General features: G+C 42.1%; 1 pseudogene; it reads right to left on the bottom strand.

Moving 5' to 3' along the window:
- Window positions 1-24304: 24304 nt before the first annotated feature.
- LOC127206465 (ATP-binding cassette sub-family F member 2-like) lies at window positions 24305-27520 on the bottom strand (annotated as a pseudogene).
- Window positions 27521-27889: the final 369 nt, after the last annotated feature.

Raw genomic sequence — 27889 nt, 5'->3', positions numbered from 1 at the left:
TCCAGCTCTGTTTTCTGGCTTTTTGAATCAGTCCTACCTTCACCTACATATTGACTCTGCAAACATATATAAGTACAGGCTGTCAAGCACACGGATTATATAGTAAACGCTGTTTTGTGACTCAGGAGACTAACTTTAAAGTTCAAAATATCTGAGTGACTTTTCATACATAATGTATATGTTACCTTCTTATAGTTTAACTAGGCACAGATTGGCCCTGTATTCTCATGTAATTTTGAAACATAAATCATTAATAAACCATGACACAGCAAGTCGATTGTATCACGACATTTTGGGAGCTTTTTCTTGTATTTTTATTGTTTGTTGTTGTTTTCAAACAATCCTTTCCCAAGGAACGAAACCAGCAACTTGGAAACTTAAAAATGTGTGCTGGTGACTTTTTGGTCAACTTGACAAAAACTAGAGTGACACTGGAGGCAGGAGCTTCAGCTGAGGGCTCGTCTCCTCAGATGGGCCTGTAAGCAAGTCAGCGAGGACTTTTCCAGAGTGAGTATGTGGGAGGACCCAGCTCACCGTGAGAGCCTCCCTGGACAAGTGGTTCCAGCTGCTTTGAGAAAACAAGTTGAAGCACCTACTAAGAACCAGATAGTGAACAGCTGGCCTCCCGGACCTCTGTTTCATGTCCTGCCTCCAGGAGTTCCCTGCCCTGACGCTCCTGGATGAAGGACGGTAAAAGATGAAGTAGACCATCCCTCTCCAACTTTGTTTTGGTTAGTGTTTTGTCATAGTGACAGCAGAGCAAGCTGGGACAGAAAGACCTGTATTGCCTGCTGTAATTCTCTGTATATATTTGAGTTCTGTGTCTCACAAGGCGCTGGTGCGGTGCTAAGGTGCTGACACTGTTTCATGAGAATGTGGCTGGTACAGGATCAATTCAGGAACAGAGGGGCACAGGGTTTCTTTTAACTGTGAAATAAGTGTGATAACAACTGAAGTTTTAGTTTCTCAACTGTAAATGTGCAATGCTGTCATCTGGTGATGGTTGCTTTATAATAATGACTGGAGAAAATGGTTAAACCTTATATGCAAAACAGAGTACATAAAACAGAGGAAATATAAAGAGATTAGTTTAATATTGCAAAGCATATTGTAACAAGATACTTAAATAGGTAAATCTTAGCTTAATTAGAGCTTAGCCAATAATTCCTTTTAGCTTAACTAAATAGTATAGCCTGAGGGAAACTGGAAATATTTATTCAGTTACTTGTCTTGATTAGCATGTATTAATTGTATATATTAGTAGAACTCAGTGTGTGCATGTTGCATACACTGGTAAGTCTGGCCTCCTTTTATCTGCCATCTTTGCCCCCCACCATTTAACTGATCTGAGGTTGACTTTAATCTTTAATTTCTACACAAAACAAGTGATCAAGGATTACACTTCTGTGTCTCACTCAGTTTAGCTTATTAATGTAATGCCTCCAGCTCTTCCTTGACGCAAATGACAGGACAAATAAATGCTCCGTTGTGTAGGGACCAATTGTGAAACTGCTATATTAAAAAAATGAGAGTGCAGGCATTGCAGTTGCTATGGCACCTACGCCATGAAAGCAACTTAAGAGAGAAGAGTTTCCTTGATGAGAGGTTGACTGTGCTTATCTGTGGGTTTAAGGACAGCTATGCAGAGTGTAGCTAGTTAAGTGGTGGTTGTAGGTTTTTCTCCAAGATTCATGATCCCACTAGTCCTCAATAACTGGCCAACTTCCCAGTACCAGGTATGGTTTCAGTATCGTGAACAGGTCTTGCTAAGGTATATGTGGCACTATTGCACCCTTAGGGATATTGTCCCACACTGATTGCTGCTGTGGGTCACAGGCATTCTAGCTGAATAGGGCTATTGGCTATTTTTCTCCTTTAGAAGTTTGCATGTCACCTTCTCGTGCCATGCAAGCTAGTCCTTAAGGAATAGGCTTTCAGGTCTGGTTTGGCTCAGGGAGCCTGTGTCTGGGTTCTGGGTCCCAAGTGCGTGGTGTCTTTATGGACAGGGCCTAACCTCCCACTTCTGAGGGCCGTCATGGGCAATAGGCTGCACGTTTTAAGAGTCTCCAGGGCATCATTGACCAATAACTCAAAAGCGGGCTTCTCCTGCCTGTTTTTTGTTTTGTTTTGTTTTTGTGGAGGGGTTGTTTGTTTGTTTTGATGGTCTTTGTTTCTTTGAGGGGGCACTGAGGACAAGGACAGCCAATCAAAATACAGAATTTTGGAGCTCACTCCCAACAAATACCTTTACAAAAACACCCCATACCTACAATTTAGATATAACTGCAGAGGAGGGAGTAGAAAGTTTGTTCGCAGCAGAGGATTGGGGAGTTTGATGTACAACTGTGTCTCCTAGGAATACAACAAGCTATGCTCATAAAGTCCCACCACCTCAACTTCCTAACCATGAGCAGAGCAAAGATAAAACAAACAGATGTGCTCATGTGTACTGGGAAAAGCGCAAAGAACCACGGGCAACTAAAGGCTGCTAAGAGCAGGAGAAATAGTCTTCCCTGGGAAGGACAAAACCAATTGATTACTGTCTTATTCACTGTTCCTTTGCTGTGATGAAACGACACAACCAAAGGCAAAATAAAAATAATAATAATAAAAAAAAGCATTCAGTCGGAGGCTTGCTTACAATCCACAATCACCATGGCAGGGACAATAGCAAGAGGCACACAGGTATGGTGCCAGAGCAGTAGCTGGGCGCTCACATCAGATCCTCAAGTTCCAGGCAGAGACATCTTCCCAAAAGATGTTCCTGAGTGGGATGAGAAGCTGGAAGCTCCATCTGTGTGGGGAACTCTGTTCTGGGAACTCCTGGTAGGAAATTTCAGTGTGACTGTTTTAGGGATTCCTCTGTCCATTTCTGATGTATGTGGTACACCCTCAATTTGATGTTGTCATCTTGGTTTACTCTGTCTTCTGGATCCTTGGTACTAGGCACTGTGGTACCCAAATGGCTGATATTCTGCTCTCTGTGCCTCTTCTATAAGTATCTACTTGCTATTAAAAAATTATGCTTGCTGTATGCCTGACAAACTCTCCTGTTCTAAACCTACAACACAGTGATGATAAATCATTCCCTGCACCATGTAGAACAATGGCTGTGGAGTATTGATATTTAGTATTGATATTTAGTATGCTGGCATACTTGGGAAGAGAGAGTCCCAAATAAAGAATTGACTATCAGCTTGCTTGATTGATGATGGATGGTGAGTTTATGAAATGCTTTTCTATATCTAGTAAGATGGTCATTTGACATCCATCCTTCATCCTGTTGACACTGTGTGTTATAATTATAGATTTTCGGGTGTTAAACCATCATTAAATTTGGGGGATAAGCTCATCTTATTTTTGAGAATAATAATGTTGAATTGCTGAGGGATTCCGTTCACTAGTGTTTTGTTCTGATTTTTTAAAAAATTTTATTGTGTTCACCAGGGATGTTAGCCCATGATTTTTGTTTCTGGCTTTTGTTTCTTGTCTGGGTTTGGTTTCAGGTAATATTGACTTCACAGAATGAGTTTTCAAGTGTCCTTTTCCCTTGTAATTCCTTGTGTAGTTTGGGGAGTCTTGGTGAATTCTTCTATTTTGACTCAATCTGCAGTGAACTCAGCTGCCCCTCACCAGTACAGGAAGACTTTTCATAGTTGCTTTAGTCTCACTCCTCGTTATTGGTCTGGACAAGACTTTGGTGTTGTCATACCTCTCTCTCAGGAGGATATTTGCCAACAGATATTCATTCATTATTCCAGGTGTTCTGAGTTTGTATGAATTACCTGTTACTAATATTCCTTTGCATGCCTGTGGAATCTTTTGTGGCATCTCTTCTTTCATCACTGATTGTGTTTATTTGGGCATTTCTCTTCTTCCAAATTAGTCTACTTAAAGTTTTGCTAATATTATATTTTAAAAAATGAACTTATTTATTTATATTTTCTACATTAATTGGTATTTTGTTCATTTCTGCTTTTCATCATTTCTTTTAATTCTGGGCTTGGCTTTCTTAGATAATAGAATGGACAACGAATTTGTTAATTTAAAACACTCTGGTTTGAGGATTCTTGAGATAGTGTATTATTTGGTAGCCTAGACTGTCTACAACTCACATAAATTTTGCCTCAGCCTCCCAGAGGGATTATATGACCTAATTTGGGGGATAGATATTTATTACTATAACTTTATTACTTTTTTGCAGAGTTTTATAAGTTTCAATTTGTTTTTACATTTGCATTTAGCTCAAGGACCACTTAGTTTTATCTCTTGTGGCAATGACTTGCTGTGTTATCCAGGATGACCTTGACCTTCCAGGCTTAGACAGAATTCTTGTGTCTCAAGATCCCTCACTGTGGATTGTGGCTTGGCCTATATGTCTATACGTGGATTGTTTCAAGAACATTTAGAATTTACCTTTAGAATTCTTTGGAGTTGTCATTTCTTCTACTTACTAGCATGGTCATAAAGATCCATGAATCAGGGTTTCTGATGTTTCTTTTTTATTTATCTTCAAGTTTCATCCACCATGGTTAGAAGATTTTTTAAATTTATCAAGGCTTGTCTTTTAGCTTAATACATGACCTTTGCTTCAGAATGTTTGCTGAGCAGCATAGAATGTGCATTCTATAAACCTAGGAAGCAGTGTGCTATAGGACTGCCATTGAGCTTTTTGATCTATTGGAAATGTTAACAGGACTTTTTTCAGGTTTCGCCTTGTCAATCCAACCTACTGTTTAGTCACAACCAAATGGAAATATGGTCTGACTCACCAAATCATGGCATAAAAATGGCATTTGGTAATTTTTCTAAATTATTATAAACCAGCCTAGGTGTAGTGAAAATTCTGGATCTCTTAAAAATGTCGAAATATTATGTGAATATTTTTTGCTTTAATCCTCGGTCAGGGATATGGGGCTGATTCAAATTGACTACAGCGGCTAACTTTAATGTGTTTCATTCTCTGGCAGGAGTGTGATTTAGCCAGCTGAGGATGGCTTTCTTTTGGAATTCTGGGAACTCTTCCGAGGTCACAAAATGCTGGAGCTCCAGAGGAACCCTGGCAGGTGCTGTCACCCCTACTGTCGCTTTCCCTGTTTGCTGGATTGGTGTCGGAGATATTCTGATGACAAAGATTGGACTTGCCCCAAGGAACTTGATGAACCTAATCAGCAGGAAGTAATCTCAAGGAGTCTGTGTCCTCTTTTTCCTCTATCCTTCTTTCTCTCCTATCTAGTGCTGGTTGTAAGGAATAGGGGTGACATAGGGAGGTAGGACAAAGAACCCCCCAAACAGCTAAAAGTTCTAACTATACCTAGAAAAACATGATATATATATATATATATTTAAAATCTGACCCAATCTTGAATGATTCAAGACAGATAGAGATTCTGTAGACTCTTTAGTGAAAAAACTGTAGAGAAAACAAAAGAAACAAGAAAAACAAAACAAAGCAAAGACCTTGCCAGTTGGAGAAAATACCATGCAGAGAACCAAGTGGAGATGAGCTTGTGGGCACAGATGGAGAAGGGCAGAGAGAGCCCTTTAGCCATTAGCACTTTAGGGTTGAGTGTTCTCTGAGTAGTGTACAACCCTATAAGAGGTCCCCTGCTGTCAGAGGTCTAGGAGAGGGAATAGCATTGGGGAGGGAGGGAGGGAGGGAGGGAGGGAGGGAGGGAGGGCTGGAATAGGAAGATACAAGGGAGGGGATAGCAAATGGGATGCAATCTGAATAAATTATAATAAATAAATAAATTTTAAAACTCAGTAAGTCCCCAGCTTTGTTGTTTCTGGCTCTGGGAGAAGTTTTCTTTGAGGCTTCCTTTGAGTTGTTGAATGCAGTGCAAGAGCCTCACTGCTGAGCGCAGCCCCTGCTCTGCCAGTTGCTCTCCTTTCACAACAGTGTGACTGGGCAGTTACTCTGCCACAGTTTGAAGGTTAATTTCTCAGAGGAAGCAACAGCCACTTCCACTCTCACCTTCGCCTTGTTTTCTAGTTTTATTTTACTTCTGACTTTGCTGACATGTTGTTTCCACTGGGAATCTTGCAAATGGCTGCTCCCTCTGCATCCTTCATGGTACTGATCAATTTCACTATGGATTAATCTACTGCCTTTAGGTGATTATGGTTTCTTATTGATCCCCTCTAATAGCATTTCACCGTGGAAATGTTTTTCCCAAACAAATTGTGTTTTATAATTATTCAAATATAATGTTTCTTAAGTAGGCACTACCGATTCTTCTACAGTACAACATTTTTATTGTTACGTTTTCAGAAATAATAGCTATTGATCTCTTATGTAATAATGTACCCAGGTCTGTTAATGCATCTTCATTAGATTTCCTGCCCCATTTCTGATGCAACTCTCCCCTTCAGTCTTCTTCATCTATAAACTTCAGCTTTGTGCTCATTCATTTTACTGGAAATACATAGATCTTCAGATGGAACAAGGCTCTGTAGCGATAACTAAACCTTCACTGAGAAGGTGACAGGTGAATCACAGAGCAACCACCCTCAAAGGCACACAGTTCTATTGTGTTCCTTTCCTATAGTTTGCTCAACATTGTACGGCATACCAAATAATGGATAAATAAAACATGCCACTTATGAAGATTTGAATGTACTCATAAATAAAAAATAATGGAATTCTCGTGTTTGTGACATGATAAATATGACAGACACATACAGACAGGTTCCCTATGATCTCACTCAGATGAGAAAACTGAAAGTGCTCATTTTATAAAATTTGATATTAGGATGCTGCTTCTCAGGAGCTGGAGGTGAGCAGGGAAGAGTGGGATGGATGGAGAGAGGTTTGATTGATGAAGACTAATTTGCTGTCCAGTGGAAACAGGAAACCCTGTGTGCTGCTACATCGCAGGTGTGATAGTAATGCGTTTTTCAAAAGTTATGAATTTTGAGGTATTTTTTCACAGAGCAAGGATAAAAATTTGAATTGATAGATACATTGGAGCTGATTTAAACATTGTGCAGGGTACATAGTATCTAAACATGGACTGGCTCCCACTGAAATGCTCAGACTTGGTTTTTCATATGCAATTTATATTAATTCAATTTTACAATTCTAAGCAACTAACAGACCAAAGCACAAATTTATTTTATCAAATATATGTGTGCTGTTTTCCCCACAGGTGCAAAGTCAAGTGATTCACAGGACCAGGCTCTCTCAACAGCTTGGCCTGGTGCCTGTTCCACTTCTGGCCTCACACAGCCTCTTCTGATCTTTCAGCTTGGACTCTTCTGACTAAATTCCTTTTTTTTTTCTTCTGCCACTTCATGTTTAAGTCAACACAACAATTGAATTCTTCTGCTTCAAACATCTGACTTCTTCTTACATTGCCAGCAAGAGAAATCTCAGTGCCTCTATGACCACCTGCCATGATAGCAAACCCGGAGAAGCAATATGATAATATCTTTCTAATTTAGAGCCCCTCATTTGCATGTGCAAAGCTGTCTGCTGGGCACTCTAACATATTCAGGGAAGGATCATGATGGGGCGAATTCCACAAAATATAAATTTCTGCCTCACGCGCTTGTAAACCCAAAAATCTGTGCCGATACTCAGTGCATCATTGTTTATAAGCCCAGGATTTGTAAACAACACAGATACTCAGAGGAAACTGTGGTGTGTGGACACAATAAAACATTGCTCTTGGAATCCAGAGCAACCGACGCACAGCAGCCAGGTATAGAGATCTAAAACCAAATTGAACTAAAATTAAAACTGAAAGTGATTGTAGTAATTAGAAAATAAAAACGACAAACACGATTTAGACTGATAGTAAGGTGAAAGACAGGAAACAACAGAAAGGTGTAAAAGGACAGATTTAGGGTAGAGTGTTTTTGTTTGTTTGTTTTGTTTTGTTTTGGTTTGGATTTTTTTACTTTTCTTAAATAGACATCAAGCTCTTCCTGTACATGGAGGGGTCTGGAAGCTCATCAGAGCCTCAGAGCAAATATGAAATCATACATCATACTATACAAATTCTGAATATTGTGTGACCTGCAAGCAATCTGTGTTTGTACATATTTAAGATGTGCAGTAGAAAAAAAATTTTGTGTGTGTGTGTGTGTGTGTGTGTGTGTGTGTGTGTGTATGTGTGTGTGTGTGTGTGTTTCACAGGAGTGTCAGGGTAAGGGCTGTTTGAGATTTTTGGGGATCATGGACAGCCAAGAAAACAGCCTCCAACAATAAATTTAAGTTTTTTTTATTAAAAAAGTTAGAAACAGAAAAATTAATTACATGGCTGGGAAGAGATGAGACAAATTTATAGCATGTTTTGACCAAAAAAAAAAAAAGGAGAAGATGGTGCTCTGGCTTTTCTTTTTTCTTTTTCTTTTTCTTTCTTTCTTTCTTTCTTTTTTTTTTTAACTTGATGTCACTTTGATTATTTAATCTAGGAGGAAGATTAGGGTGTGATGCTGTGTTTCCATCCTTATTTGAAGACATATTATCTTAGGAGGAAAACTATCTCCTCATAGGAAAACTAGGGGAACATGGAAATCAGAAGCTGCTGGCTTTACTTCTGTTGTTTTCTGCCTGCTCTTTGATCAGGACCCTCCAGTAAAGATGGCTCAATTTCCTCTGCATGGCAGCCTGCTAGCCCAGGGGCTTCTGTTCCATCCCTGGTGCAGAGGTACAGGCAAGCTTGTGGTCCTGCTGTCTTTACACACGGCTATTAGAGATCCACTCTCAGGTCCTCATCTTTTACCCACAGAATCAACTCCCAAGCCAGTATATTTAGTTCTGACAAAGTTGATAAATCTCAATATTTTAATTTCACTTATTTTAGTATAACAGGCGAATATAAACACAAAAGTTGTAACATGAGGGATGGTAGCATGAAGTACTGAAGAAAAAAAGGCAAAAAATATTCAGAGGTATTTTAGATTTGTCAACAGCTTCGGGAGTTTAGTTGTGGCCACAGATTTCAGTTCTATCAAGACTCAGCTTACATTGTAGCAGCTGGTATTTCCTCATGAGATCTCAGTTATGTCTATAGTTTCAAAGTGAATTATTGATTCTTTAGGTGTAATTAAAATCAGAAAATGGCATTATCTGAGACAACAGGCTCCCAAAACAGGAGAATCCTAGATGCTGTTGGTCACTTAGGAGTACCTGCAGAGCTAGGCAACAGTGTGAGCTCCATCATCCGCAGTAACACTAGACAGCACAGTGATTCCATCATCCGCAGTAACCCTAGGCAACAAAGTGAACTCCACCATCTCAGTAACCCTAGGCAACAGTGTGTCTCCATCCTCTGCAGTAACCCTAGGCAACAGTGTGACATCATCATCTGCAATAACCCTAGGCAGCATTGTGACTCCATCATCCACAGTAACCTTAGACAACAGTGTGACTCCATCACCTGCAGTAACACTAGGCAATGTGGGACTCCACCATCCACAGTAACACTGGGCAACAGTGTGAGCTCCGTCCTCTGCAGTAACAGTAGGCAACATTATGAGCTCCATCGTCTGCAATAACACTGCAATACTGTGAGTTCCTTCCTCCACAGTAAGATGGATCTAGGCAGAAATTTGTAAGTTGGGCAGACTTGAATTTTGTCAGCCCAGCATTAAACAGAAGGGGCAGTTCATTACTGTGAAGTTTGCCCTATTCCAGGCAATATGTCTGTTAAGATGGCTATTCTAAGCCTTAGATGGAATTGAAGCAATTTTTCCAGTCACTGTTTGCCTTCAAATGCAAAATTAACTTTCCCAGCACTCTAGACCATGAGAAAAGGCTCCTTAGGGGAGCTCCATGGTGACCTTGGTCTTTATGTATTATCCATCATGTTACATGGCTAGAAGAAGATGACTAAGCATCCTTCGAATTACTTCTGTGAATTCTTTCCTAAATGACACCACCCCCCAATTCAGAATTGTATCATTGCAAAACTGAAGTGAAAACAACTTATATCATAGGTTTTTTGTCAAGGTACATGGGAAAATACATCCAAAGGGATGCTTCTCAGAGGATCCTAACTTCCACTGTTGTTTCTTCTCTGTTCATGTGTATCTCTCATCAGCTCCAGCTGCTGTGGCAGGGTACCATGATCTGTGAGCCTAAATTGACAGATATTGTCCTCACAGCGTTAGAGGCTAAACACCCAGGATAAGAGTGTGCACAGTGTCAGGTGAGGATGCTGGTCCTGGTTTGCAAATGACTGCGTTCTGACTGTGTCCTCGCATAATGTCTTACTCTGTCCTTACAAAGTACCTGCCCGTCATAGACTCTACCCTTATTTTCCTTGCTAAATTTTGTACCTCACACTGCAATGTACCTTCACGCAATGGACTCCAGGTACTCGGTGTTTGCTTGTTTGGTTGGTTTGGCTTTGGTTTGGGAGAATATAGCTCACAATTGAAACTTATAGTCTACCACTTCAGGGAAGCTAGCGTGGCAGGAACCACAGGCAGAAGCAGAGATGAGTGTGTGCTTGCTGCCTGGCGAACCTCAGGGCTCTAATATAGGCCGGGAACAGTGCTCCCATGGGTCTTCTCACAGCAGTTAGCTACACTCCAAACATGGCTGCAGTCCAACCTAATGCACACAACCCTTTTCTGAGACTGTCTTACAGGTGTTCTAAGTTGCGTCTAGAAAACAGATAGCTTGGGTCACGTGAGTGAGTGCACAGTACTCAGTTGCTGAGACTCTTCATGCTTTCTTCCCTAAGACTCAGGCTACAGGCTTTGATTCCCATAGCCAAGATGGCCAGTGTACCGAGAAGATGCCTTCTAAGCTTTTAACTGTGTTACAGAGGTAATTCAAGTATTTTGCTAATGCAATGTGGTAAAATTATAAAAGCACTGCTTATTGGGAAAAAGTTACAAATGGAAAATACAAAATCCTTTGTGTGTATGCTTTTCAAAAAGATTTCTTATTATTATCCATTATCCATGGTTTTTATTGTGTCCATTATCCACTAAGACATGTACTTAGACTGACTGTATCTGTGGTTGTGGCAGACACAGGGAAGTCAGCAGGGAAGGCCTGACTTCCTGAATGCCTGTTGGTTTATGGGGAAATGGACTTCACGTGATCTGAGTGAGCTCTGTAGCTGCGATCAGCACTTGCCTTTGATGCTATGCCACTGATCTGAGCTTGCCTCACTTCAGGGATGGGTAACAGTGGACTGCTGTGAGAGAGCTGCTTCCTGGCTAAGTTTAGATCCACTTTGCCTTATGGTGTGAAACACTATCTCCAGGCCAGGAGTGTTGCCCTTGCTTCCAAGGAGCTACTTGCAGTGTTCAGGCCGACGGACGCTTTGTGAGGCTGAGGCCAAGACTCTACCATGACTTCTGTTTTGTCTCCTAGTTTCCCTTTAAGATCTTCCCAAATGAGAACCATGGTGACAGCAGAGGAAGGAAGGTTTGCTTTGGTCAGCTTGTTCCCACGTGTTTCTAGAATGTTTCTTGTTCCTGTGGACCTCACCTTAGTGACATTACCATTTCTCCTCACAGTAGCAATGGGGCCTATGGCAAGCATAGTACACACTCTCCTGCTTGGCTGCCACTAAATACCAGCACCCTTTTCCAGGGCCTGCCTCTCAGATCTGCATCCCAGACTTAGTGGACAGACAGAGTCCTCACACTCCACTCTTGAGTCCAAAATCAGGCTTCTCAGTTGGAATAATCCAGCCTCTTTCTTCTGTTTCTTTGACCAGAATATGGGCATCCTGGTTGCTATGGTGGCTTACCTTCATTGTATGTGAGAGTTTGTGTTTGTTATTTTAGCTTTTATTTTTATTATTACAATAAATGCTATTCTTTTTCCATTGAATGGATTTGGCTTCTTTGTCAAAAATCAAGTGACCATATGTGTGTGTATTCATATCTGGGTCTTCGATTCGATTCCACTGATCAACCAGCCTGTTGCTGTGCCAGTACCATGCTGTTTTAATTACTATTGCTTTATAGTACAGTTTGAGATCAGGTATGGAGATTCCTCCGGAGCACCTTTTATTGTACAAGATTGTTTTAGATATTCTGGATTTTTTGTTTTTCCATATGAAGTTCAGAATTGAACTTTCAGTGTCTTTAAAAAAATGTGTAGGTATTTTGATAGGGATTGCATTGAATCTGTAGATTGCTTTTGGTAAGACGACCATTTTTACTATGTTATTTCTCCCGATCCATGAGCAAGGAAGATCATTCCATCTTCTCATGTCGTCTTCAATTTTTCTTCAGAGTTTTGAATAATGGAGTTAGATTTAGGATTAGAATTTCATGGTAGAGATTTATTGAGTCCAGAATGAAATTCCAGCCTTCTTCTCCCCTTTCTTAGTAAACCCTACAGGAGCTGCTTAGAACTTAAAAAAAATTGTGTTTCATTTATGTGTTTGCATGTATGTGAATGCATCATGTGCATGCATGTCTGTAGAGGCCAGAAGATGGTGCTGGATTTCCTAGAACTGGAATTACAGGTAGTTATGAGCTTGACATGGGTGCTGGGACTCAAACTCAGGTTCACTGCAATAGCAGTCAGTGTTCTTAACCACTGAGCAATCTCTCAGGGAATGCTAATTATATAAGAAGCCTGTATCTCTCTGCATTCCGTTTTTGTTACTGAGGAGAACAGAAAAGGCTTACCCCATCTTTCAGCAGCAATCATTGTTTTCTTTCAGGGCTGTAGAGCAATTTGATTTTAATAACATTTCTATTAATCTGTGATAGTTTCCCACCATGTATTTCAAGGTATTCACCCTACCATCTCTTATCACCGTTCTCTCTCCACACTCCCGTCCCTCTCACCCAATTTTGAGATTACTTTTTTTCTTATTCCTTCTTTCCCCACCCAGGTCACAGACCCTTCCTCTCCCAGCAGCTATGGCATGCCAAGGTTACCTACTCATGTCCCCCTCCAAGCAGATATTGTGCGTTCTGCCACAAACTCTGCGAGTTCATCTGAGCAACAGTCCTGTTTTGCCTGGAGAACACTGTGCCCTGAAGCCACTCACTGCCTTCACTCTTACAACCTTTCTGTTTTCTTTCCTGCAAAGGTTCCTGAGCATTGGGGTGTGTTATAAATCTTAAATTCTGCACTGAGCAGCTGGGTGTGGTGTATGACTCTGTGCTAATCATCATCTGCTAGAAAGAGAAGCCTCTCTGATGGGGATGCTTGAGTTTGCCAGAACATATTTGTGGAGTAACAGTCCCTGTGGCCCGTTTTGTACTCGAGTGCCACACTTACCTATGCTCTGCCTGGAGTGCTGCGGTGGATCATCAGTTACGCTCATTGTGAGAGCACGGGCAGGGAGGGCAGTGTCCACCTGGCTGCAGTGCAAGCCTGGCCATAAAATGTGAGCATTTGTTAAGAAGTCCTTGTCTTCTGTGTATCAGGAGGAGATTGAATCCTGCCATTTCTTTGCTGGGGTTATAGCCAGGAGGAATGGGGAACATAGAAATTGTACTGATGTTGGCTCTAAGACCAGGTAGAAGCTATGCAGGTGGAAGGCCAAAGCCTCTGTAGCTGTCATCAGCAGAGATGAGCATCTGGAGAAGCCACAGATGTGCTCTTTAATGTAGAAAGCTTCTTCAATGGTGTGTTGTTGATGTCCTTAGCCAAAACACCCTTGTTTAAAGAACTGAATATCAGAATGTAAGTGACTTGGATCTGCCTCTTTGAACCAAGTGGGCTTTCAAATGTGCTGGTCAAATGTCAAAAACCTTGGAAATTATGAAACTGAAATACTATTCATCCTTGGGTTAATGGATCATGGAGTGATCATTTGATAAAGGGTGGACACCAAAATTACTTCATGATGGGAATTGGATCAGGAAATGAAAACAATGAGCTTGGGAAAACAGTGTAGGAGAAATAAGTTAAAATAGTTTTATTTTTAGTTTTAAGCAGAGGCTCAAGCCTTACTTGAAAAGTAGAAGAACATTTGGAACCATTACTATTATACATCAAGTAACATAAAGTAAGATGCACTCGTGCACAGTTTGACAGCACTGGGAACAGTGACTGAATATGATACTTGTTCACATTATGAGGGTTGAAGAAACAGAATGTTACTCTTGAATATTTTTTCTTCTTTCAGTATGCTTATATTTTTCTTTAAAAGAGTAAAAAGAGAAATCGTGCCAATGGAAATGTCTGTAACCAAAAGTATTGAAGATTTTATTTGCTCTGATAGCCCAGCTTTCTTTCCCATTGTTCTAAGTCGTTCGTCACAGGCGAGCCCTTGGTAAACATCCTCAGTGCAAGGATGAAGGAGATCACGTGATCAAAGGGGGAACCTGTGGTTATACTCCATTCTGTGACTTTCCGCCAGGACAGGAGCTACGTCATGTTTGGTTCTCAAAGGAGAAACTGTGGTAGTCAAATGCTGACACTAACGGTATGAGGTGTGCTGTCCCTGTCTGAAGAGGTAGACAGCCACACAAAGTTAACGGTATGAGGTGTGCTGTCCCTGTCTGAAGAGGTAGACAGCCACACAAAGTTAACGGTATGAGGTGTGCTGTCCCTGTCTGAAGAGGTAGACAGCCACACAAATTGCTGTAGAGTAATAAAATTCATGAAGTAATTTGGAGAACAAGCAAATATAAACTATAAACAGATAGTGGCCTACAAAAGATGCTATCTCACAAGATGAGTAAAGCCTACAAAAATTCAACGACTCTATTCACATTTAATGTGCACAGGCTGGTGGTGTGAGAAAGAGGGCACGCAACTTTGCCTAAATCCTAAAAGTATTGTTTCAAAGTAAACTGAAAAGAAAAACAAGAGCATTTACGTGTGTTACATGCTGTAATTGATGGATCACGTATCACAGAGTCTTCTCAAGCAGTCAGAGTGTGGCCGATGGACGCAACAGGCTGGGGTGAAACTTTCTGATTCACTGCTCACTCTTCATGCCTCAGATTCATAGCTCATTATTCAAGAACAAACACAACACTTTAATCAAACTGCTTTATGAATTATAAAATGGATTGCAGGGGGGGAAAGGCATGCATGAACTCCTTCCATGATCTTCAGGGTAAGGGATATTCCAGAACACAGCTGGGACGTTGGGTGAACTTCTGACCAGTGGGAGAGGGAGGACTGAACCTCAAACAAGACAAGCAGCGATATCCTTATCATGAAAAAAGAGAACATGTTTGTTTCAGAAGCATGGCAGTCTGCTGCGCACCGTGCATCCAGTGCATTCTCCTGCATCCTTAGCTTTCTGATAAAACATGTATTTGTAGAGTCATACCCATTCAATTAGCTAATGTTGGGTAATAAAGAAAAATACTCCACAAATCTTACTTTCCAATTAGTTTCTGAAACAAGTGGGTCCGGGAGCCTCTCCTGGGAGTGACTCAGTGGGCACTCTGCTTTGTCCGTGTGAAGGTCAATCGATTTGAACTGCTAGAGCCCAAGACACACTAGCCCTGGGTCACTGTGGACGGTGGGAGCAAGTAGAATTGTATCAAGCAGAAACCCAAACACACTTTTCTTCTTATGGGAACAATTCTGAAAGTAGACAACAGGTTGTGATCAGAAAGAAGGTGGCGCTGGCAAGGGGCACACTTGGGTAGAACTGGGTTTTCCTGCAGCAGTGAGGGAAGGGGTGATCGAACGGAGAGCTGAAACTCTAAGCAAGCGCAGGGGGAAAAAACGTGTAAGAATCTACGTGGGAAAAGAAAAGGGAGGGTTTCGGCAGCTTCTTCACCAGTCTGCTTTGCTGAGAGCAAAGTGTAAGAAAATGCTTCAATAGGTTTCCTGAGAAATACTCACCTCGCCTGCAGGAATTGAGTTCTTAAAGGTTAGGGCCTCAGGTTCAGAAGAGTGGTTATTTTTGAAGACGCAGAGTTCAAACTGGCCCTAAAACTAGCTATGTAAGTTCGCAAGGAAAATGTTGCCTACAGGCTCACGTGTTCCAACACTTGATTCCAGTTGGTGTTTATATATAGGGCGTTAATGGAACCTTTAAAAGGATGAGTCTTTAAAGATTTATTTATTTATTATTTCTACAGTGCTCTGCCTGCATGTACACCTGCAGGCCAGAAGAGGGCACCAGATTACATTATAGATGGCTGTGAACCACCATGTGGTTCCTGGGAATTGAACTCAGGACCTACTAGGAAAAGCAGTCAATGCTCTTAACCGCTGAGCCATTTCTCCAGTCTTAGCCGAGTGCGGTGGCACACGCCATTAATCCCAGCACTCGGGAGGCAGAGGCAGGCGGATTGCTGTGAGTTCGTGGCCAGCCTGGTTTACAAAGTGAGTTCAGGACAGCCAAAGCTACACAGAGAAACCCTGTCTCGAAAAACCAGTAAAACAAACAAACAAACAAACAAACAAAAAGAACCAAGGATGAGTCTTTATAGAAGGTGCGCTACCAGGGGAGGGTGCTGGGGGTTTACACTTTTGCCCGACGTCTTCGTATGATCTCTCTGCTTACTTCTTGCACATGAGATGTGGCCTCAGTGCTTTCAGCTGTCAGGCTGTCCTGCTGCGTCCCCACCATGGGACCACACGCCACCCATAAACCCGAATAAGCCCCATCTTCGGCTAAGCTTGTTTTAGTTATAGTACAACAGAAAATGCACTAATTCCCACCCTGCAACATAACGGAGATGATGACAGAAAGACATCTGTATTTTATGACATAATTTCTTAATCCTGCCATCTGTTGAAAGTGGTTTTAATTAGAGAACGTGTCCACTCTTCCAGGGCCCTAAATAATGAATTTTATATCTAAGCCAATATGTATACACACAAATTTCACTTGTTAAGTTTTCAATATCTCTTGTTCGATTTTTCTGGACAGGAAAAATCCCCAACTCAAGGTTTCCTTGAAATTTAAATTTTCACTTTGGCACTAGAACAAAGCATTTCAATAATTCAGATTTGAATTGAATGTATCCAAATTCATATTTTCTACAGTATTTTTTTAAAGAGTTAAATACATTCCCACAAATTAGTTTGTATTTTGATTAAATTTGTCAGTACATAAACACTAATAGAACCAGGTCATTACCAACAGGTATTTTCATCAAATAATAAACATGCTTTAGAAAAACATGGCTTTTGGCATCTTATCTAAAAATAAATCTCAGCAAAGTCAGTGCTTGGTGTAAGTTCTGACGAAGTTAGACATGAATTTTTGTACCAAAATAATAAAAGAATCTGTGAAATAACTTCATTACAGTGTCTGCTAAAAATCGCTTGTTTCGTATAAGATTGCTTGACTCATGAAGTGAATCTTGATAACAGCTGGTCCTGCTACAATGACATGGGAGTGGGAGAGTGGGCCCTGCCAAAATGACACGGGCGTGGGAGAGTGGGCCTTGCCCTGAGGACACCGGAGTGGGAGAGTGGGTCCTGCCACAGTGACACGGGAGTGGGAGAGTGGGTCCTGCCACAGTGACACGGGAGTGGGAGAGTGGGCCCTGCCACAGTGACATGGGAGTGGGAGAATGGGCCCTGCCACAGTGACACGGGAGTGGGAGAGTGGGTCCTGCCACAATGACACGGGTGTGGGAGAGTGGGCCCTGCCACAGTGACACAGGAGTGTGAGAGTGGGCTCTGCCCTGAAGACACGGGAGTGGGAGAGTGGGCCCTGCCCTGAGGACACGGGAGTGGGAGAGTAGGTCCTGACACAGTGACACGGGAGTGGGAGAGTAGGTCCTGACACAGTGACACGGGAGTGGGAGAGTGGGTCCTGACACAGTGACATGGCAGTGGGAGAGTGGGCCCTGCCCAGTGACACGGGAGTGGGAGAGTGGGCCCTGCCCTGAGGACACGGGAGTGGGAGAGTGGGCCCTGCCCTGAGGACACGGGAGTGGGAGAGTGGGCCCTGCCCTGAGGATACGGGCGTGGGTGAGCCATCCCTGCCCCAATGACATGGAAGCAGGAGAGCAGGCCCTGCCCCAAGAACATGGGAGTGGGTGAGAGCAGGCACTGCCCCGAGGACAGTGGAGGAAGAGAGCTGGCCCTGTCAGGATGACACAGGAGTGGGAGAGCTGGTCCTGCCCTGAGTCCCCTCTTAACCATCAAACAGTTCTGCTAGCGTAACTTCACCACGAACCCACTGACTTCCTGCGACATCTGAGTTGGCAGAATTAAAAGTACCATGTAGGCCTCATAGAGTTAATATGTCAAAAATTATATTCAAAGATACTTCTACAGTAAGTAAAATTTCAAAATGTAGCTTAATAAAAATGGGTTTTTACTTCATGACTACAAAGCTATCAAGCCTGTCATGCATGAGGAGAGCTTCCAGCTCATTCCCTTTGTCAATGTTTTGACACCTATTTTAAGTCCCTACTGAACTTAAGTAGTTGTGTCAAAGAAACCAGGACATCTCCCCTTTGATTAAACTTTTGCAAACATGTTCTTCTCCATTTCTGTGCGTTTGCTCATGCTAGCTTCTGTGGCTAGACTTTTTTTTTTTTTTTCTTGTTGCAGGTTGTCAACTCTTCTTAACTATACTTCAGGACCTAGTTCCCTTGCAACCTCTTGCATGAATCCTTCTTTTCTTTCAGCATCAGGGACTTTGTGGTCCTACACTACAGGGACTGCACTAACCTCTTCTGCGATATCCCACACCTTGGAAGAATCCTGGCTCCTGTTCTCCCATACATACAGTTTGGCAATAAGCATCCATCAGCACTGACAAGTAGCCAAGTGGAAAGCTCACCGATGGCCGTGAGTGGTCAGGAGCAGCACTGCTGATAACTCTCATGAGAACCCCCTGTATTTTCTCACAAAGACACTGGCCTTTCTTCTAATTTTTGTTTTCTTCTACTGCTGTTTCATAGATGCTCAGATGTGCATTTAAGCTTGATATCTGCAGAAGCCAGAGGATCTTATGAACATTTGAAACATGGAAAACGCTTTTTCACATTTTCTTCTTTTCCCACTCTAGTTTTTGTTTGGTTGTTTTTTTTTTTTTGTTGTTGTTGTTTTGTTTTGTTTTGTTTTTGCCACAACTCCTTTCCTTTCTGTTTGTAGAGGCCAGTATTCTAATTTCTCTATAAGGCACATTAAAACCCCTTCATATTAAGGAAAATATAAACACAGCAAGAGGAACTATGTGAAAACAGTTCAGTTTATTTAGAGCATAAAATTCCATGTCTGAAGTACAGAAGAAAAGTGTGTAGGCATTTTGGTAGGGATCCCATTGAAACAGAATTCTCAACAGAAGACTATCAAATGACCACACAACACTTAACGAAATGTACAACATCCTTAGTCATCAGGGAAATTCAAATCAAAATGACTCTGGCTAAGATAAAAAACTCAAGTGATAGCACATGGTGGTAAGAATGTGGAGAAAGGGGAACACTCCTCCATTGCTGGTGGGAGTATAAACATGTACAACCACTTTGGAAATCAATCTGGAGCTTTCTCAGAAAATTGGGAATAGCTTTACCTCATGACTCAGCAAAAGCACTCCTGGGTATATACCTGAAAGATGTTCCACCATACAACAAAGGCACTTGCTTAATTATGTTCATAGCCAGAATCTGGAAACAACCTAGATGTCCCTCAACAGAAGAATGGATAAAGAAACTGGTACATTTACACAATGGAATACTACTCGGCTATTAAAAACAAGGAACTCATGAAATTCGCAGGCAAATGCATAGAGCTAGAAATGATGATCCTGAGCGAAGTAGCACAGACACTGGTGACTTTTAGTCCACACTTCCATCTGAGACACAGAGTTCAGGTACTGCATGTCCTGCCAGGCATGTGGCTAAAGCTTTGGCCTGTGCCTGTGCCTGTGTGGTCCTGGGAACTTTCTGTGGATTGGCCAGGTAACCTGAGGTCAGACTCACTTGTGTTCCAGACTACGATGTGTTCTCTGGGCTTGAAAACCCAGACACTGGTGTTTTGTAGTCTCCAGTTCAGTCTGATACTAGAGCACAGGTGCTACATGCAGGCAGGTGAGTGGCTAGACCTGGGAGACTGCACACAAGTTGCAGTCACTTTCACTTTTCTGTGAATTAGATGGGTGGCCTGAGGCTAGACTTGCCCTTGTGGCACACAGTGTGGACCCCTCTCACCTAGAAATCACCAGCATTGGTGTTTTGTAGTCGTAAGTTCTTTCATTAGGTTGCTGTGCAGTCACTACTGCCCTGCTGACCATACAAGGGGTGTGTTTGGCACCATCATCTTTGATCTTCTCAACTCTACTTATTACTAATTCACTCTTCTCAGTGGGTTGATTCAGCAGCAATAATGGTCATTTTCAATATCATAAATTAAGGAAATAATTTTATGTGAAACACTAAGCGCAAGAATCACAACTCCAAGAAACACACACACACACACACACACACACACACACAAGTTTTCTATTTTAACATTTCGAGACTGTGGGGCAGGAATACAGCTCAGTTAGTAGGATACCTACCTAGCTTACTCAGCATTCAGGCTCAGAACCACACAAACATGGTGTAGTGGTGCACACATGTACCCAGTGCTCAGGAGGTAGAGGCAATACCATCAATGAATGCCAACCTCAATTACATAGTGAGTTTGAGACCAGCCTGGCCTATACCACATTGTCTCAAAGAAAAAAGTTAGAAATATTGTAAAATTCTATTGGAAAGCTATATGTCCTTTTGTGTTGTTTTGATGCTACTACTACAATGCAGAGTTCTCTCTTTTATTCACAAGTGTGCATAAGAAGGCATTCCATTACCCAGAAAACACTTTCCTACGCCACTCAGACATTGTATTTCCGGTGACAAACCAAAAACTGTTACTTTCGCCCTAATCCTCTACATAGCCTGGTCAATTCCTCAGTGGAGTGAGTTGATCTGACCACCTGTATAATTGAGACAGAAATTGTAGGCGAGTTTATCTCTTGGGGTCTTGAGAGACTCACCTCCTAGTGTCCCTTATAAAGTAGAGGAAATGAGAGGTTCAACACACAAGGCCACAGCAGCACGTGTGGGTCTTTCTGGAACAAAGCAGCCAAGGTTGTCCCTGCACAGAGCTGGCACTGTGACAACTTCAAGCATTACTCTTCCTCCAGGCAGAAATACAGACACATGGGTATTGGCAAACATTGGTCTGCAACTTGAGGCTTTACCCAGAGCCTTGGGTGCAGTAAGAGTCTCCGTTTTCTAATGAAAATGTACAGACTTTTGAATGCTGACACACATAAGGGGAATTATGCATTAAATATTTATTTTATATAAAAATTAATATCTAAGTATGTTTGTTCCAGTGATAGAAGGTATATCCTCTTGGTTTATTTTCTTCATATAACTTGCGACACACAGAAAAATCACTTAGAGGGCATTTCTTTAAATAATAGTAGGTAGGAGATGAGCAATGTATTAAGGGAATGGTGGCATTTAATTTGTAAACTCATGTTTTATTTTTTATTTTGAATAATCCCATTTTTACGTATGAATTCAAAAGCACAAGTCTGGAGGCATTTGGAAGGAGCCACTCACACACTGATGTCTCTCTGAGTTTTGGTTTGTCGCCTGTGGAGAAGTAAGTCCAGTTAATAGGTACTTCATTTAATTGTACTGGAATCTTCTGTACTGGGTGTTCAGAATTCACTATCTTTTGACCCTGGAGTGTTGTATTCAATGGCCATCATCACAGGCTGAGTGAACAATAGAGTTCACATGTCATGTATGGAACAGACACACTGACAGCAGAGACTTTTTTCAGGAACATGAGTTAACATGATGTTCCCACTGATGGGACTCAGAAGCAAAGGAAAGACTGTAGGGCACATGGGAGCTGCATTTCCTTATGCAGAAATCTACAAGGAGAGGATAATGTTAACAGTTTCTTTGTGACATTGGGCAATTTGTTCCCTAGTTCTTTCTTAGCTGAATGTTTATTTTGATGGTTGGGACATCCCATTGATTGATCGGCACTCAAAAGCCCTGGTGTTTGGGTGCATTTATGATCCTCCTGGAGAAAACAAGTATTTTTATGAGGAACAATGGCAATGTTCTATCTGTAACTGCCTCAGGAATTTATGTCCACTGACAAGGACTCAAGCACAGTTAACAGTTGCAAACCCACCGCAGCACAGACAAAGGAACGCAGACAAAACAATCTTCATGGGAGCACTAGCTCAATTCTTCACTCTTAGGAATTCCTGATTTCCTAGAATAAAGTGCTTTTTCTGTATTGTTCCATTCCAATTAGTGTATTCTGAGCTCGTTTGTTTATCTTTATTAGGAAGTGGCCAAGTCCATTGGTCATCATAAAACCTTAAGTACGCAGGTGAGATGCTAGCAGAGGGCCTGGGACACAGAAGGACAGAGCGGAGCATAAGTTCCTCTCAGAGGACAACATTTGTGCGTCTGTGAAAATTAAATATCAATCCATACTTGTAATTTTTGAACATATAACTTCTCTTCTTATCTGAGAGTGGCATGACGGTAGGAGATGTGTGGATAATTGTTTTATTTGGGGTTATTTTTATTATATAAACATGTGGAAACTGATATACAGCTAGAGTGGTATCATAACACATTTCTGTAATAAGAAGGCGGACGTGGATGCCAACTTATCGCTATATAAATCATCAGGGAGAGACTGGAGTGTATACTGTCTAAAGGAAGAGTTTCAATATGGGAATTGAATCTTGAGCTATAGCTTATGGTCCTCCTAGGTTTCTTTTCTTTTATTTTCTTTTTTTTTTAAGAGGAGAGAGTGGACCATCAGACAAGACCTATCCATTTTATACCATTCTCTTGTTTTTACAGAGTCTGTGCTCTTTATAATCATTTTGGTAGAATATGTTTTTGGCAGACTTTTCAGCTGCCCTAAAATAATTATTGACTGATTGATTGTTGGGTCATAACAAACACAGGAAGGAAAGTTATCATTAAAACACAGTCACACTCAAAAGATTTTGACTTCTGTGAATGAAGAAATAATTCCATGTGCTTGACACTGCACTTTATAATTTAACACCTCAGTGATTTTAATGCAACAAATGGCAGATGTGTAATTTCTACTTTCAACGTAAGTAAGAGATGGGTTCGCCTCTGCCACTTAGAATTAACATCCTGGTCTATTGGCTCCAGGAAGGCAGTTCTAATACACGAGGCACACCAGTCTTTAAAATGTTCCAATTTAAATGTGATCGACTGCTCAGTTTTGTTACATTTAAGGTGTTTGTTTTCTTGGTCAATGTCAAGTTGTCATGTAAAGTTTCAAAGATATTCTCCTTAAAGTTGATTGAGAGGATTTATTTCAATAAACATAGCAAGGCACTTTTTCTTTTAAAAATTCTTTGCCTTACTTACTAATTATTATCCATAAGGAGTAGCTCCCAAAATGTGCTCCTTAAAACCAGAAAATTCACATAAAAGAATTTGGGAAAAGTTAGAATTCAGAGTTGAGATACAGGGCTGTGGTTTTAGTGAGATTTCTGTGTAATTTTTGGTCTACATTGGGAGCTAATTGTATACAAACACAAACAAAAGTTAGTAGTTCAAGAAGTAGATAATACAGCAGCAGTATGGTGATGCCAAGCAAATAAATTACCATTTTCCATGCAATTTAACTCTGTATAATGTCTCTGTGTGGTGGTATATGCATCTGTAGTCCACTGAAATTCTTAAGATGTTTTTGCCCCCATAGCTCACAACCATTCATAACTCCAGACCCTCAGGACCTGACACCCTCTTCTAACCTTTACAGGCACCAGGTATACACATGGCACACTGACATACATGTGAGCAAAACAGCAAACACCAATACACATGACATGAGTAAGTCTAGTTTGTGAGCACAATGTGTGCATTCCATCTGCATGGACGCTGTACTGAGTTCTGGTCATTGTTCTTTTACTTATTTATTTATTTGTTTTTCTGCTCCTTCCTTCTTTATTGGACACTCTGTAGATGACACACAGATCTACAGAGTTAAATGATTATTAACATACCGACCAGGAGTAAGGCCCTGTCCCAGAGCTCCAAACCAGAAGCAGTCAGGAATGGGGTGATGGCCTGGCAGCATTCCCCCAACATCACCTAAACTCATAAAATGAGGCTCTTGAATCCTTCCAGGGCCAGACTAGGGTTTGTACCCTTGGGTTAACCAGTTACTTCTGGATGTATCTCTCAGGGCAACGTAAGCAGCAATGGTCTGGGGCAATAGCCAGCCAGCCAGACCCAAATGGAAGGAGGAAACAGACAGGGGCTGTATAGCTGGAGATTAGATGCAGCGAAGGCAGGCTGAAGGGAGACGCTAGGGGTACCATTGCAGCAATGCCAGGGTACAGCCTCAGGGTCCTGTCCCAAGTGGCAGTCTCCAGCTGGCAGTTCTGCCCCATGCCTGGCTGAGGGCTCATATATTGTAGGTCCTCTTGGTGAGCTGGAGATCTGCGTCCTGCAGCTTGGACTTGAGGTGCTCCTTGTAGGCCAGGATGTCTCCAGGCCATTTGGTGATATCTGCTTCTCACAGATCCAAATCTCCTATGTAACCAGCTGGATGAGTCTGAAGCCACAGCTCACTAGCATCATGGTACCCTAAAGCTCAGTGATAGCATCTGCCAATCAATGTGTCAATGATCATGATGTACAGATGATTGGTAGGCTGGTCCAAAAAGAACATGTGAGAGTTCTGTCAGGCCAGCCAGGTCAGACACACTTGGCACTTTTGCCCATCTGACAAGTTCCAAATTGGGCTCACCTGCTGTTTCCCAGCAAGGTCATATCTCACAATGATCTTCATCATCTCTTCCTTCTTTTTTTTAATCTCTGGGTAACACTTCATAATGTACTCCAGTGGAGAAATGTTCAGCCGTGCTGAGGGTAATGCCCTATCTTGACATGATGTTTCCAGATCATCCAGAATCTCTCTAGTTAAGCAGCTTCAAAAGAGTGGACTCCCCTGCACTGTTGGGTCCTACCAGAGCCACTCACTAGACACCCAGTACAACTGTTAAGGCTTTGGTTAACAAACTTCCAAAGATCTCCAGCTGATCACCATTGCCCCCCAAATATTATGTTTGGTCTAGGTGTAATGTTGTTTGAAACCTGTTGTTTCTCATAAAACTGTTTTTTCTCTTTATTTCTCAGCCCGTAGGAAAATCATACTGGGAAAATTTTGTCCCACAGAGAAGGTTGAAAGAGGGCATCTGGCCAAAGGCTTGAGACAATGATAGAATTTTTTTCTCTGACTGTGAGTACCCAAGCAGAAACTGCCTGAAAGAAAGTTAAGTCCTTGAGATAACAGTACCTGGCTTGATATTGTTACCTGTAGAAAAGTTTCCTTAATATCTGCTTTGAGGACAATAGAAGGTAGGCTTGGAACATTATGCTTTACATATATTTTACAATAGAAGGCCCCTAGGCAGTTAGCCTGGGCTTGGGTAGCACACCTGTTGGTCTGGGGCTGGAAGTGGGTCAGGTCTTTTCTTTAGAGAATGTCTAGTGCAAGCTATGTTGCTCTGACCATCTTGTAAACACATTGGCTTTAGCCTGGGGAAATTTATGAATAAGCTTTCCTGAGTATTGTTTAAGAAGTAATAAGCAGATTTTTGCTGACTGTTGTTTGGAAAATAATTGATTTTTGTTGTATGTTTTGTTGTAGGCTACAGAACTTTTTTGTATTTCCTTGTTACTCTGTTGATTTTTGATTGCCCTAGTGATGGAGAAAAATCATGATGTAATAATGAAAAAAAAAGTTGAACTTCACTTCAATAAAACACTGGGATCAGACCATGGAGACAGTTGGACAAACAGACAGCAAGCAAGCAAGAAGTTAGTTACTTAGATAGAGGAGAGTGGGCAAGCAAATAACAGAAGTGAGGGAGTAAGCTAGAGTGAGGTGAGGGACAGCAAGAGATGGGGAAGATGGGGAATAGCAAAAAAGGCAAGAAAGTAACAGATGAGAGAGAGAGAGAGAGAGAGAGAGAGAGAGAGAGAGAGAGAGAGAGAGAGAACAACAGGAAGAGAGAAAGATGGGTAACAACAAGCAAGGAGGTAGATAGACAGACAGACAGACAGAAAGGAAGCTAATAAGTGAGCAAGGAGTTAACTGGACAAACAGACAACAATCAAGACAGAGACAGATAGAAAAGTTCTCCTCGGCTTTAAGACCTTCAGCTTGCATTGCATATGCCTGAGTATTTCTTTTTCCTCCGCTCCTCAGCCTCTCCTCAGCCTCTCCTCAGCCTCTCCTCAGCCTCTCCTCAGCCTCTCCTCAGCCTCTCCTCAGCCTCTCCTCAGCAACTAGATCCTCTAGTTCGTTGTTCAACCAACTGTTGGCTTCTCTTAATGAGCTGTTCACCGCCTGCTCAATCCTCTCCAGAGCAGATCCACCTCTCTTCTCTCCTGTTTGCAGTTCCTGGAGCTGGCCTTGGGGAGCTGCAGTGTGTCAAGGTCAATGTCAAATTCCAGATTATTGTAGACGCAAGGCATGCCCTTTGTTTACTTGTAGCTCACGTTCTGTACCATAACGACAGGTGGAGGGATCTTACCACATAGTGGGAAATAAAATGACAGTGTCTTGTCACTCACAACACTTCCTGTCAGCCTTGACTCGATCATCCTCTGTAGTATGTTTTCTTTGCCTTGAGCCTACCAGGCCAGCGCAGCACTCCCATGGCCGAGCCTGGCAATATAGCTGCTCTGAATGCGTGGTATTTGGTCCAGGAGCAGCACGAAGGGCCGAAGGATGAGGGCTCTGGTAATAGAATTCTCACCACTGACTTCTTCCAGGTCTGAAACCCAATCCGTGTAAGATCCCTGAGGCCCTCATCTCGGCTCTGTCAGAGTCCAGCTCTCCCAGCCGTTCACAGAGTTCCAGGAGCTCCTCACACTCCGCATCCTCATGAGCTAACAACCGCTCACCGCCCTCTCCAGCACGGCCCGCTCTGTGTCCGCCTCCATCACACGCTGCAAGGCTGTGTTTTCACCAGGAGGCATCTTATGGGTCAGATGGTAGATGCCGATGTGCTCGGGGATGGGCACGTCACATTTGCCAACAGCAGAGAGCAACGTGGATGGACTTTCCAATTCCATTTAAGCCAATGAGGCCATAACGACGGCCTGAGTTTAACTCCAGTTTGGTGTCACTGAGAAGCTCTTGACCATGAAAGGTAAGTGAGTGGTTGATAATGGGATGTCCCTACTGTTGGGGTGAGAAGCCAGGACACCAGGGACACCTGGAGCAGCTAGCAGGATGAGACCTGATAGGCTGTGATCATATATGGTGGAGGAGGAGGTCCCTTTTGTCACAGACCAAGGGGAGGGGAATAGGGAGAAAGAGAAGGAGGGTGGAACGAATGGGAAGATACAGTGAGGGCATAACAATTGAGATATAATCTGAATAAATTGCTTAAATTAAACAAACAAACAAACAAAACAAAATTAGCTCCTTGATCAGCGAATCTACTTCATGACCTCTGGTCTCTGTTCCATTGGCCTCATCATTTTTTCTCCTCTGCCACCTGAGGCTCTGTAATAGCCTCTCCATTTCTTCACGTCCCTTTCTGGGTTGACCTAGGGCAGCTTCCTTCTTTTCGGCTGCCTTCTTCTTGGCCAGGTCTGAAGGCATGGTGGTCAACCACAGGGGCAGTCCCTGTTCTCTCAGGAGTGGGGATGAGGTGAAGTGTTCAGAGAAAACACTTCCATCTACTGTGACACACTCCAGACCAGCACTGTGTGAAGTCCCGAAGCTAGCATTAGCCTAACCATTGCTTCTTCACTTACTGTGCTGAGGTATTGCAATATTGTAAAGCATTAAGAAAAAAAATTAGCCTTATTTTCTTCCTTCTCTAGATTTAAACTCTAGTCAGGACATCCCTCTTTTGTTCATTCATGAGGCCTCTTTGGGTCCCTACTCAATGATATGTCCCAGTCCAGGCACTAGACAATTAAATGCCATTGCTTTTTAAGATGGCTATACTTCTTTGTCTTAAGATAA

This window comes from Acomys russatus, chromosome 23, assembly GCF_903995435.1.
Source record: "Acomys russatus chromosome 23, mAcoRus1.1, whole genome shotgun sequence".
NCBI lineage: Eukaryota > Metazoa > Chordata > Mammalia > Rodentia > Muridae > Acomys > Acomys russatus.
This window is presented reverse-complemented; position numbering and strand designations above follow the sequence as displayed.